Genomic DNA, 13,650 nt, shown 5'->3' on the forward strand with positions numbered 1-13,650 from the left:
TTTGTGAATAAGAAAATAAATGTGGGAATTGAAGGAAAATATTAAACTTTCAAGAGAAAACAAACAAGAAATCTACCCAGATAAATGAAACAAATTGAGTAACTGAGAATTTAAAATAAATAATTTTAACACAAGCCTTCAATATTCTTTCAAGAAGCTTTCAGGGTAAAATTTTTTAGCTTTCAGGATAAAATTACTTGTTTTTTTTTATATTTGTCCAATCCCTATACTTGGTTTTATAGTGAGTAATGTTTACATATGATACTATTAATGATTTTCAGTCTTTAGCATTGAAACTTAACTTTACTTATAAAAATATGAAAATTTAGTAATGGAAAAGCAATGGTATATGATAGCTGGCAGGTTGAATGAAGCATGGGAAGGACAACCAGAGAGTGGAGTAGCAGTGATCAAGTTTTCATTTTCCAGAGTAGAGAGCTAAACAAGCATGTGTTAAATTCTATCCAGTTTCCAGGGCTAGCTTGGTCAATAACTACTTGTCTAATTCAATCAGGTGAAAAATCACTCTGTGATAATATTTCAACCAAAAAATGAAGGTTTTTTGAGTGTATCATAACCATGATCATTGAGATAATATCCCAGTTCTGATACATATTTCAAGTAGCAATCTGAGAAGGAGAAGAAAAATGTCCACATAAAAATGTAAAACTAACAAATTGTCCAGGATTGTTGAAAAAATGGAAAAAAAATACTTAAAATTTGATATGTATAAAACAATGTATATGAAATTGATAATAAGGTATACTTGAAATATTTATCAAGGAAGATAATATAACCATAATAGTTAACACTTTCTGAGCACCTATAATGTGCTGGATATGTTGTAAGTGAATAATCTATAATGTACAAAGCAAATGCAAATTTGTAATTGTCACCAGAACTTGAGAGGATAGAGGTGATAGCAGAAACACAGTGGAAGCATTGAAAAGAGGATATAGAAGAGAAGAGATATTGCAGAAGCTTATCAGTGGCTTGAAGGACATGGGTGATGCTAGTATTAAATAAACATAGCGTTTGCATTCCCTCTGGCTATATTTTAAATGGTAAATGTAATTGTTTTTAGAAATTTTAAATGTGATTATTTATATTGTGACAGAAATTACATTTTGGTAACCATTTCAACTTAAGATGGAAAAATGTGGAAGTTAATTTGATATTTGAGGGAATACAAAATTATTCAGAATTATTTCTGATAATGCAAACGAATAAGTATGATCAGTTTAATAGTCAATCTTCAATTTCCCTTCCAACTTTTAAATTCTATGATTCGAGAAATATTTAAAAATACAGAAACAAGCTCTTATTTAATAGTTGGCAAATGTTTTAGGGTAGCAATATCATTCATTTGAGGTTTTGTTTTCTTCTTTGAACTCGTATTTTCATTATATTTTTCTAGAGAATTTTATTCTAATACAATATACTTTTATGCTTCTTAAAGTCATTTATTGGTCACCTATCCTATTTCTCTGTAACAAAAATAATTGTTTAAGTTTTTAATTATTTTTATTTTTCTGGCCATAAGGCTCTGAGAGTTAAAAAATTTATTCTAGATTGAGTTTCATGAAAATTATTATTACTCAATTGATCAAAACAACATAAATATTATAGATTTGATAAATACTTCTTAAATATAAAAAAGAAAATATTAGTGAAAAGAATCTCTTAATAAGTATAGCCTATTTGCTCCTGGATGAATATTAGTTGTGATTTGCTTGAAGCAAAGTTCAACATCAATTGTTTTTTATATTTTTATATTCAATGTATATGTAAGCTCTGAAAAAACTATTATCCTAAATAAAAAGAAATGGAAGGAGTTTGGGGAGAGCAATATCACTCAATTCTTTGAACTCCTTCCAAGTTCTGTGCCAAAAATTCATATAGTGATCTATCATCAAAAATATTTTTATTAATCTATCAGCTGACAATTCAATTAGGTTCTCTTCAATTTTGGTCCTGACTTGCAAGAAGATTTGTCACTCTGTCATTAGAGTCATTTTTATTTCTCAATTTATAGGAAGTATACCAAAAAGGCTTTTTTTTTTTTTACTGAAATGTATTCAATAGCTGCTATTATTAATCTTGATATACATTTAATAAGTAGTCTTGATGAAATGTTTTCTTTTCATGCACATTCAATATAGTATTGCTAAAATCTCAGAACTATAGAATTAGCTAATTTATTGAAAACGTTTATTTTACTTATTTGGCAAAACGGTCCTCATGTCAAACCAATCAGCCAAATCATATTTACTGTCTGTCAGAAAAAGTGACTTTGTTTCTTAATCCAGTTACATGTGTTAACGTGTGTATTCATGAAACCCTCTCACATCTGAATTTTAAATCTGAGAGAGATAGTCATAGCATAGAGTCCTGCCAAGACTTTATTGCTTGGATGGAATAAAGCAATTTTGGAGTTGAGTGGTGTAAGTGATTGGAATCTTGGGTGAAAATGTCTTAGGATACATAAAAAGAAGTAAAGAAATATTAGCCCCAGTCAAGTATACCTCTAGATTTGGCAGAAGCTGGGCTCTAAAAGTTGCGGGGGGAAAAGAGATATGCACATCATAAAACCAGGTATTCTTGTATTGAAAAACATGAAAGTCTGATGGTAATACTGCTTATTATTTTTCAAAAAAAAAAAAAAATAAAGGGAAGACCAACAAAGAAATCAATGACACTTCACAGAAAATGCTGTGGTGAATTCAGGCTCTAAAGTTCCCAAATATGAAATGCCACATGCATGTAAAAAAGTGGCAGAGGTCCAGAAGCATATGAGAACAGGTAAAAGGCTAGAATAGTAGAGACTCGTGACAGTGCTACAGAGGGCAGGGAGTGAGCTGGACAAGGAGGAGACCAGCCCACAGTGTCCCTAGATCAAGATGACAGGTATTTCTCTACTCAGCTATTTTTCTTCCATATTGAAGATCAATAAAATTTGTTTCCTAACTCTAAAAGTAGAATAAGGTCTGAAATACATGCTAAAACAATAAAAGACACTAATCTTGTGTAAACAAAATCATTTTAATTTTAATAAATTGCCCTATCATTTATAGAAAGGACTTATAAACAGAGTTGCAGAGTTTCCATCAGTAATATTTAAGAAATGATGATGAACTGGGAGGTACCACATGAGTAATGTTTTTCTAAAAAAGTATACTCCCCCAAATTGGGTGATACATTCATTGATATATTCAATGTCAATGCTAAAAACTTTCTAGAACTAAAAACTAGAATAATTAATGATCTCTTACAAAATACCTCTTGTCTCTCTCTCTTTCAAGGACCAGGCAAAACCCCTAGGTAAAAACCACAGGAGACCAGATTATAATTCAAGATAAGATAGATTTCATTAAAATTTACAGTGGCCCAAACTCGAAGCATCATCATCTACGTGTCTATTGAGAGACACTGAAGCAGAGGCATTACCACAGTCTGAAGGGCAATTCTTTTTGGGTGGGATTGTATATAGGTGATCTCAGAATTCAGTCCCAATTCTTAGTTTCTGGAATTCTAGGCAGCTGTCTTGGGCAAATGGGATAGAACTGCTTGAAAAGCATGAACTTCTTTGAATGCTTTCTAAGTTTCCCTCATTAGCACTTGGTAGGAGATGGTGTCACGTAATAGATGATGGTGTCAGGTGGTAGGTCTGGAGGAGTGCAGAAGCACACACGTGCATCACTGATGAGGGCAGAGATGGAGAAAGAATTGCGGGCAGCCCAGGTGGCTCAGCGGTTTAGCACCGCCTTCAGCCCAGGGCCTGATCTTGGAGACCTGGGATCGAGTCCTGCGTAGTGCTCCCTGCATGGAGCCTGCTTCTCTCTCTGCCTGTGTCTCTGCCTCTCTCTCCCTGTGTTTCTCATGAAGAAATAAATAAAATATTAAAAAAAAAAAAAAGAATTACTGGGAAGACCAATAGGGTGTGAGTTTGGGATTCTCTTGGTGTTGAGATTTATTTGCCACACATTTAGTCCTTGAGAGGTATTTGCTGCTCTTATGGATTTGAAGGCTCTAAATCATTGACAAAATCTCTCTCTCTCTTTTTTTTTTTTTTTTTTTGTTTGTTTGTTTGTTTGCTGCTATTGTGTCTGCCTCTCCCTCCTGCTAAAGAGTCAGGAATGCGTTTTTTGATCATTTTGCATTGCAGATACCTGTACTGACTTTATCACCCCTGTGCTCATGGTCTTCAGTTTCTGCCTTGTGGGGAAAGGGGGGTTATCCAACTTTCCTCAGGGTTTTGAATATATGCATTTGTGGGAATTCATTAGTTTTCCATGATAAATAGTATTTGAAAATTACAAGCCTTATGAAAAGCAGGAATAGACTTACTCATAAGATAGCTCTAAGAGGTGCGCATATGCGTGCGCACGTGAATATTGAGTGGTTTCATTGAAGTGCAGTTGCATTTTTATGTGTGCGACAGACTCTACTCAGCAGTCTCTTAGCTTCCTTTACTTACAAACCAGGAACTTCGGCTGTTTTATTAAAGACTGGATGTGATAGCTGAAGTGCTTTGCTGACACAGACATCAAAGGGACTTAAGTGTACTTTCCCCCATATGTTTTAGCTAGTTTTTCCCTTCATGCCTGATATCAGTCAGAGAGAGTGCTAGAATGTAATACCTCACACCTCAAAGATTAAACACCTTCTCAGTTGGTATTTCTGCTTCAACTTCATTTCCTGCCACCTTCTATCATAAGCACCTTGCACCATGTCATGTACGCTCTTGGTTCTGTTTGAGCAATGAGGCTGTGTTTTTCAAAAACATTATTCTGCAAATAAGTAGACTTTGCCTTGTCTTTGACATGAGCTTAGTTGCTGAATGAATAGCTTTGTTGGACATCAAGATAAGATTATAATAGAGTCTATAATAGCAATGCCAATCACGGATGGCAGAAAGGCTGTTATTCTTGGACTGTTGTATTTGTAAATCATGCTAGATTTCCCATGGCTTAATCTAAAAATGCTGCCCTGTCAGTGGTGGAGGCTTACATTTTGAGTTCCCAAGAAAAATATTTCAGAAAGAACATCCTACTCTTCTTTCCTGTGTAATAAATAAGTTCTAGGAAGGACTCATATCATTTAAGGAATTACTCAGAGGCATTTTCACTTCTGTATCTAACCTTGTAAGATCCAGACAGTTACCACATCCACTTGCATGTCAAATGATTCTTATTTGTATTGAAGGTTGTATTTTTGTTTGTTTGTTTTAGTTTTTCTTTTGCTTGAATTAGAAGCACGTCTTGAGATGGGCTAGGAAGTTTGGATTTTGGAGCTCTGTGTCTAGGGGGCAGACAAGGAGGAAGAGGTAGATCAGAAGACCAGTTAGGGGTGAGGAATCAATTCTTAGAAATAGGAGGACTTGGAGTTAGATTTTTTTTTTAAGATTTTATTTATTTATTCATGAGAGAGAGAAAGAGAGACAGAGAGAGAGGCAGAGACATAGGAAGAGGGAGAAGCAGGTTCCATGCAGGGGGCTTCATGTGGGACTCGATCCCAGAACCCAGGGATCACATCCCAAATCAAAGGCAGATGCTCAACCGCTGAGCCACCCAGGCGTCCCACGGAGTTAGGTATTAAAAGAAAAAAAGAAAAAAGAAAAACAAAAAGGAAGTGTTTTCAAACATTCTATAGATCTTCATGGAATTGGTATGTTTTTAAAGGGTAAAACACCAAGATAGAGTGAAATAAATCAGATTTTGTATTTCATTTGCCTTGTATCTTCAGAGATGTTTCATTTTTTTTTTTTTTAATCTGGAGAAGGTAACTTTTCATATAATTTTCTACTAACTTTCATATCCCATCTTTATACACCTCAGTCACTACAAAGCAAAGTAATCATCACTGCAAGCTATGATAACAAAGGGACTGTGGACTGTTTCTCTCTAAGGAAAGGACCTATTTCAAAGTATGTTCCTATGTAAAGGCCTATTGTGAGTTTAGGAATCTAAAATCCACAAATGATAGTAATGTTTTATAAATAACCACTTAAATGACTCAATACTTAAAGGGCCCTCTAGGAAAATTATGAGGAAATAATAGGCCAATCTAGATTTAGAAAGAACATCAGATTATTTTGCTCAATCATTGCAAGCAAATAAGCAAAATGAGGCTCAGAGAAATTGAAAATTGTGTCATAAGTTTTTTTTTTTTTTTTTTTTTACTTGAGTTAGATGTGAAATCCTGATTTCTTAAATGTTATTCCTACATTCAAGCTCTCATGAATGTTTGGTATCTTCTGTACTGGAAATGTTCATAACCAAACCTACCTATTTTGTAATATACACAAATTTTTTTCTAAACCTGAAAAATGACTTTAATCATAAATTGTCAATTGTAATGAAGTAACAATAAAAATCTGAAGTATAACCCCTTTCCCCTACCAAAAAAAGAAATTCTAAATATCGAGTAACTGAACAACCAATAAGAAAACTCCAGTTCATTACAGCTATGCTCTCTAAATTACAGCCACAATCTTAGGTTAACTTCAGACACAAACTAAAATTATGTAATGTTAGCTTGAAACAAACCAATTTCCTCACTTGTGAAAGTGGGTATTTGACCCACCCTTAGTTTTTATATAGCTATTAAGAGGTAGGATTTTCTAACTCCAGGTTCATTACATATTTGAATTTCTGGAGAGTGTGTTCTGGATCCTCATCTTCTAAATCTCAGTAATCTACCAGCAAAAACTGCCTATGTGACTGACTATTTTTAAAGTGGAAAAGACATTGTCATTTCTGACAGTTTGCAGCCTCCATTAGAGCCCAGCACAGACTGTGTAGGGTGCATGCTGCTAGCACTATTCAATTCTATGAATCAAGATGTATCTAAATCAGTAGTTTTCCCAAATTCATTCTGCTGAATGTTCCAAGGGATAATAACTGATGTGGGAGAAGGGTTTTATGGGCATGCTTGGGAGATGTAATATGCAGTTTTCCAAAATTCTAAACACTGAACATACTTCACTGTCTATCTCTCAGGACTAAAGTTACATAAAACACACTTTGGGCAATTTATGGAAGATCTGGGATTATTCTGAAGTTGTCCGAGTACATTTCTTCTCCTCCAAGCACTGCACACCTTTAGGAAAGATCCTTCTTCATTATAGTTCAGTAGAACTTTTCTCAGCCTTTGACAAAACTTTGGATGAGGGGAAGCATGTTTCATTTAATCCTCTTTGCTACTCAGATTTGGTAGATTTAACCTGGACTGTATATCATAATTCTGGAAAAATTCTGACTATTGAAGCTTGCTTCCTCTCAAACATTTTAAGATGTCAAATGTCAATAATGTCCTGAGACTGGAATGATGAAAATTAAGTCTCTTAAAAACCTAGTTTAGGAAAGGAACTCAGTGCAGTCCCTTTACAAAAACAGGAACTTAGAAATTGGGATGTATGGCTCTTAACCCAGAAGACTTGCCAGTACATCTAGCTGCCTCATCCTCTCCAATCCTATCTTCAGGAAAGTGTACTGAAACAAAGGATATAAAGAGAATAACTGATATGAATACAATGTTTTTAAAACATGCTCTGGCTAGTTTTATTAAAGAAGAAATTTGCACAACTTACTCTCCACGAGTCTGTTCTGGCATGCTTCTAATGTTATTAGGATCACTTAGAAAATAAAACATGATAATTTCATAAATCAGTAAGTGGAAACTGGTAATCATCAAATTAACAGTAGTTGTATTCAAAAGTCATTACACAGCTATGCTGTCATTTCTTGAGGTTGATCAAAGATACCAAGAGCCATAGACACGTCCCACAGGACATGCATCATATAAATCAGACTTGATTTTATCACCAGCGTTTATAAAATCAGACCCAGGGAAAGAAGTAGGTCTGGGAACACATGCATGGTTTTAATATAGCAAATGTTGAACTAATTGTTACAAAATCAGAACAGCAGGAATATTTGCAGTATTTTATCAATTAATTAAAAATTCATAAATTCAAAACATAATATGATGTATTATTTGTAAGCATTTCTATAAAAAAGGTTGAAAAGATTAAACTCATCTGAAAAAATTGCATATTATAAAATGATTTATTTTATATCATAAATTTTAATTATAAAACATTTCTACAGATTTTTTTTACATATTTTCACAAAAAACATGTGTAGTGAGTGGCTGTGAACTGCACTTCACAGATAAGAATTCTGATGCTCCAAACTGAAAAGGTACATCTAACATATCAGGACAGGATCTCAGGCCCAGGGCTTCTAACTCCACACCCCAGAGTTCTTTCCCTTGTCTCATAGTTTGCTCTTTAATGGTGAATTGACCCACCTTTCCTCACCTCCATTACTTCACCTCCATTACTTATATCTCTCAGATTTCATGCCATTTGAGGAAATGATAATGAGAATTTTTAAAAACCAATGAGGTAGTAGTAGAGAATTTCTGAAACAAATCTGTAACTTAGGAAATATACTTAGAGAGAATAGAATCCTAGTAGTTAGGATGGAAGAAGTGACTTCCTTAAGCCAGTTCATATAGACTTGAAAGAGTCCATTGTTAAATTTATAGCAATTTTGTTCTTTGTTAAATAGTCATTGTCAAAAATTAAATTAGATAAACTTGTAATTTAACATTATGTTAAAAACAAAGGTAGTAAATACCGACTTGTCACTTCTTAGTTATTTTACTACAGTTTACTATTATCTATGCTTTTGTTGTTACTTACATCTATCGGGGATATATGGTGGAAATATTATATCATGTTATCTGCTTTTCCAAGTTCTACATTGCTAGTTTGGAATCAACCATGATGGAATTATTTACAACATGAAAATCACAAAGGCTACAATTATTGTTTTGTTCATTGTCTGGACTTAAAAAATGGAGAACATTTTAATAATGCAGATTAAATTTAAAATTGGGTTGTATCTGTAGCTGTTAGATTATGAAAGAGTCATAAAATGGAGAAAATATTTGTCTAGTATGTGAAACCACTATCTGGTTCAGCAAAGAAATTGTTCATGAAAGTAAAAATTGAATGAAGTCTGACAAATGTCCTTGTTGTTTTACTTTAGACTCATTCTGCAATTAAAAGAAAATATCAAATAACATTTACATCAGAAATCCACTTATTTGTCAGTGACATGAGAGACTTCTTTTTGGAATAAGATCATAATAAAACATTAATACATAGTCCAAATTTGTGGCATTATTACTGGGGACAGAATGGATGGAAAAACTGACAATAGATTTTATAAAAAAACAACATGTGACATCAAAGTCCTTGGTATGGAATTTAGAATGATAAAATATTGCATATTTTATCATTGTTTGTAAATTGGATGCTAATGTTCTTAACACAATACATTTTATATTAAGCTTTTTTTCCCTCTTGGAGAATCAAGTTAAACATTTAACATACCACAAGAAAGAGGGCATGCTTTGTTGGAAGATGAGCCCTTTGCAGAAGAGAGGGATACCAGAAAAAAAATCTATGCATGTGCCTTTGTAATTCTCTTTGAACAAGAACTCTAATTATGTATAACGCTGCCAGTTTGATGTAATAGACCTCTGTGACATTTTCCTATATTGTTCAGGGAGGGACTCTTTCCTAGCCGTGAGGTGTCAGCTTCAAATGCAGGATGTATTTTCATTGTAAAAAGTCACCAACTTATGTAGAAAAATGGTGGCCAAAAACCAAACCAAACAAAAAAAACAAAAAATTCTCTCAGTAGCTGTAGGTTAGCTTAGCCAGTGGCCCCAGTACTCTTTCTCAACACTCTCATTTATTTCACTTTCCTAGTACCCAGTACCATACAATGATGTTATCTTCTGGAACTAAGACCAATAGCTCTAGTGCATCTTTGGTCCTACAGCGCTTTACTCATTGTTGTGACTTCTCCAGAATTAGTCATAATTTACCTGTCTTTCATTCTATCCTCCTCGGGCTCTGGGTTATATTATGCTACTGTAATCATAGTCACTGAGGAGTTATTGCCATCCTCTTTCCAGGTCATAATGTTCACATTTACACATACATGGTTTCTGGTCATGATTTAACCCCTACTGATAACTCAAGGGTTGGGATTCTAGGCATGTGGCAAATGACAGTGGTGGAGAATATTCAATAAATAATTGTGGGTTGGTTGATTGATAGGATGTCCTTCTAGACTCCTTCAGTTATATCACTTCCAACTTTTATACCAAAGGCCAAATTAGTCATATGATTTCTTCTCCCTATTATTGAATTATGAATTAAAATTAATTTATCTAAAATCCAAAATTGCAGATTGGTCATCTACTAGTTTTCTGGTAAAGCTATCTTGGATTTTAGAGCTGGGTTGCTTTGTCATTCATACATGCCCCGTTGGTTTTTATTTAGGGTATAACTTGTACTGTAGTTAATCATACTTAAGTTCCATTTGTAAAAGCCTTGATGAGACAGCAGAAATGTCAAAAGAGAAGAAGAAATCATGGGATGCCATGGTCTTTTGACTTCCAGTTGAAGAATGAAGGTTAGTTATAGGTCAAAGTGAATGACAGGATGTTTTGTTGTCACAAGAAGCTTGCTAAGTAAAATAGGGGAATGTTACTGAGAATACACTCTTCCTTTTAAACCTTCCATGAAAAAATAAAAATAAAAAATAAACCTTCCATGGCTACTGTATGATTTAATTAGGAACATCAGGGTGTTATATATATTTTATATATGGAATAGTTAATTGAATATGAGCATCACAGAGAGACGTGGGTTAAGGAAAGTACTTTGTAATAAGGCAGCTGGCTTCCAATCCTAGCTTTGCCTACTCTGAAAACTTAATCTCTCTCAACTTTAATCTTATTATTTGTAAAGTTGGAGATTATTTATAATGTGCCTACTTCATTGGACTGTTTTAAAATATTAAATTTATGATAATAAACATAAAATGCTTAGCAAAATTTCCACTCACAGATATTGATGGAAACATTTTGCAAAGAATATTTCCATGATGCAAAATGTTATTGAGAAGGCAAGTTGGGGAACCGTTTCCCTTCAGAAAATCTTGTATTTCATGGGCTACATGATGACTTTCCTTGTTATTATTCTAAAATGATGCTACTTCCTAAAATTGTTTTAATAAACTACAAATAGATTTAGCTACTTTAAAAGCGATTTGCTGAGGTTTTGAAGGATTGCTCAAATATTTGTAGCATGTGCAGTTAGTGAAGGTTTAATTACACTGGGAATTCTCTTTTTGCTACAGATCAAGAAGATCTAAGGAGAGTGTGTCATATCACAGAGGGTGGTCATGGACAATAGTGGTATGATCTGCTGTCGTGGTGTGTTTAATTCCAAATCCAGCATAAGAGTTTCCATTTTATGTATATGTTCTCTTTGAGTTTGAACTTTTATCTCACCAAATGTTATTCATAGTAGTTTCTAGGTGAATTCTGTGGCTACTCCTGAAAGATTTATCTATCCCTTTCATTTGAAGAATTTTATATACTATCAAAAGATAAAAGTTCACACAAATATCAAGCTTCTCCAGAATTTATACTTTAATCTCTGTTATTTTAACAAATTGTAAGTAAAAAGTGAATGCAAAGACTAAGACTATCCCACCTTACTTACCTGGTCAGATGAATGCCTTCCCCCTATTCTTGCCCCACTAGGACAGTATTTCTGTAGTTTGCTCCTTGGAGCCCAAAGAGGTATGCTGTTATAGAGGGTCACCTCAGAGGTCCAAGTAGTTATGAAAATCTGCTGCTTTTGGAGATTTATGAGGTACACTAGCATATTCAAATCTCTGAGGAGTCCTGTAGTAGAGCAAGTTGTTTGATCCAGTGTTCTTTTTTCTTGTCACATAATACTATACCTGGTTATCATTTGTGTTTGATGAAACATATTTTAGGAAACTTTGTTTGCTCTGGATTACAATCCCTCAGCCAGGAACAAGGAAATAACCCTGAAATTACATTTAACAAAGTTTTTCGAGTTGATTTGGAGTAAGAAGAATTAGTTTGAGTGTTTATGCTGCAATTTTACAGCTAGATAACATTGGGCAAGATATTTCATTTCTCTAAATCTCATATTCCTTTTCTGTCATAGCATAAAATACCCAGTACACATCTTGATTTTTAAATAAATATTATATAAATTAATCACTGAGAATGATATATAAAACCAATGGCCGATATTTACTGACTCCAATATTTTCCTCATCGATTTATTGGGCCTTATGTAACATACCCATGTTAATGAGCTTAGGTCTCCAGTGTCTCAGCCCGTGATAAATTAGAATTAGAAAAAACAGCTAAAAGGTAGTGAGGCAGTTAGAGAACAGTGACAATAAGAGCAGCAATCCCCAAATTGAAAAGCAGACTCATTAATTTGATACATGGCAAATGATTGTTGGGTATAGTTTTTCAATAAATGGTTAAATGATGATAGTAGGCTTCCATTAAAAAATGGATGAGATATAGTATTTTAGGGAAAATACCACAAATGTTCCTTTAGATCAAGATATCTTTTGTTACACATATTTGAACACCTGTCTTTTGTATTAAGGAAGGTCAGGACATATTGAGATCTCTAAATTTCTGCTTAATAATATTTTTGTGTTAGTTGACTGGTAATTTCTTTATTTAGAGCAACTTTTTCTTTAAAAATTCTAGATTAATGGTGTTGTACCCTTCTTTGAAAAATAAAACTGTCAACTTAATATCTGATTGCTTACATAGGCTACAAATATAATACAATATATAACATATATTTATTAAAAATAAAAGTACAGGAATTGTATTTATTGATATGGAATATATTTATAATATCCTATTGAGAGAAAAGAGCAGGCTTTCAAATAATTTAAACACACATTTATTTAAAAATATGTACACAAATAAAAAAAATTGGCCAAATACTAGTGTTGATTTTGTCTGGAGAGTAAAATTATGATTAGTTCTTATCTTATTGTATTTGCTTATCTTTATGTTCCAGGTTTTCTGCAATCCATGTATAATCCAATGTGGAATACTTCATACTAACATAACTAAAAACAAAATCTTTACCCTGATACTTTTTACTATTCTTGGTTCATTTGGGCTTCTGTAAAAAGGATACTACAGATTGGTTAGCTTATTAGCAACAGAAATGTATTTCTCACTGTGCTGGAGGCTGAGAAGTCCAAGGTCAAGGGATTGGCATATTCAGTATCTGTGAGGGCGCATCCTCTGTTTTATAGATGAACTTTCTCACTGTCCCCACATGGTGGAATAGGTATGAGTTAGGGATCTCTATGGGGTCTCTATTAAAGAACACTAATACTTAGAGGTGCCTGGGTGGCTTAGTTGGTTAAGCGTCTGCCTTCGACTCAGGTCATGATCTTAGGGTCCTGGGATCCAGCCCCCCATGTTGGGCTCCCTGCTCAGCAGGGATTCTGCTTCTCCTTCTCCTTCTGCCCCACCCCCTCCCCTGTTCCTGCTCTCTCTCTCTCTCAAATAAATAAGTAAAATCTTAAAAAAAAAACAACAAAAAAACAAAAAACCAAAAACACTAATCCCACTCATGCACCTAACACTAATCCACCCTCATGACCTAAGCATCTCCCAAAGGTTCCACTGCCTAATACCATCATATTGGATATGCAGATTTCAATACATAATTTTTGGGGAGACAGATACAATCAT

The 13,650-nt window shown here is 33.9% G+C and overlaps 1 non-coding gene across 1 annotated transcript; it reads right to left on the reverse strand.

Moving 5' to 3' along the window:
* Positions 1-7,817: 7,817 nt before the first annotated feature.
* LOC144289456 (small nucleolar RNA SNORA72) lies at positions 7,818-7,943 on the reverse strand. Its single transcript, XR_013357345.1, has one exon. It is a non-coding gene; the product is annotated as a small nucleolar RNA SNORA72 (small nucleolar RNA).
* Between the last annotated feature and the right edge of the window lie 5,707 nt (positions 7,944-13,650).

Source organism: Canis aureus, chromosome 1 (genome assembly GCF_053574225.1).
Source record: "Canis aureus isolate CA01 chromosome 1, VMU_Caureus_v.1.0, whole genome shotgun sequence".
Lineage (NCBI taxonomy): Eukaryota > Metazoa > Chordata > Mammalia > Carnivora > Canidae > Canis > Canis aureus.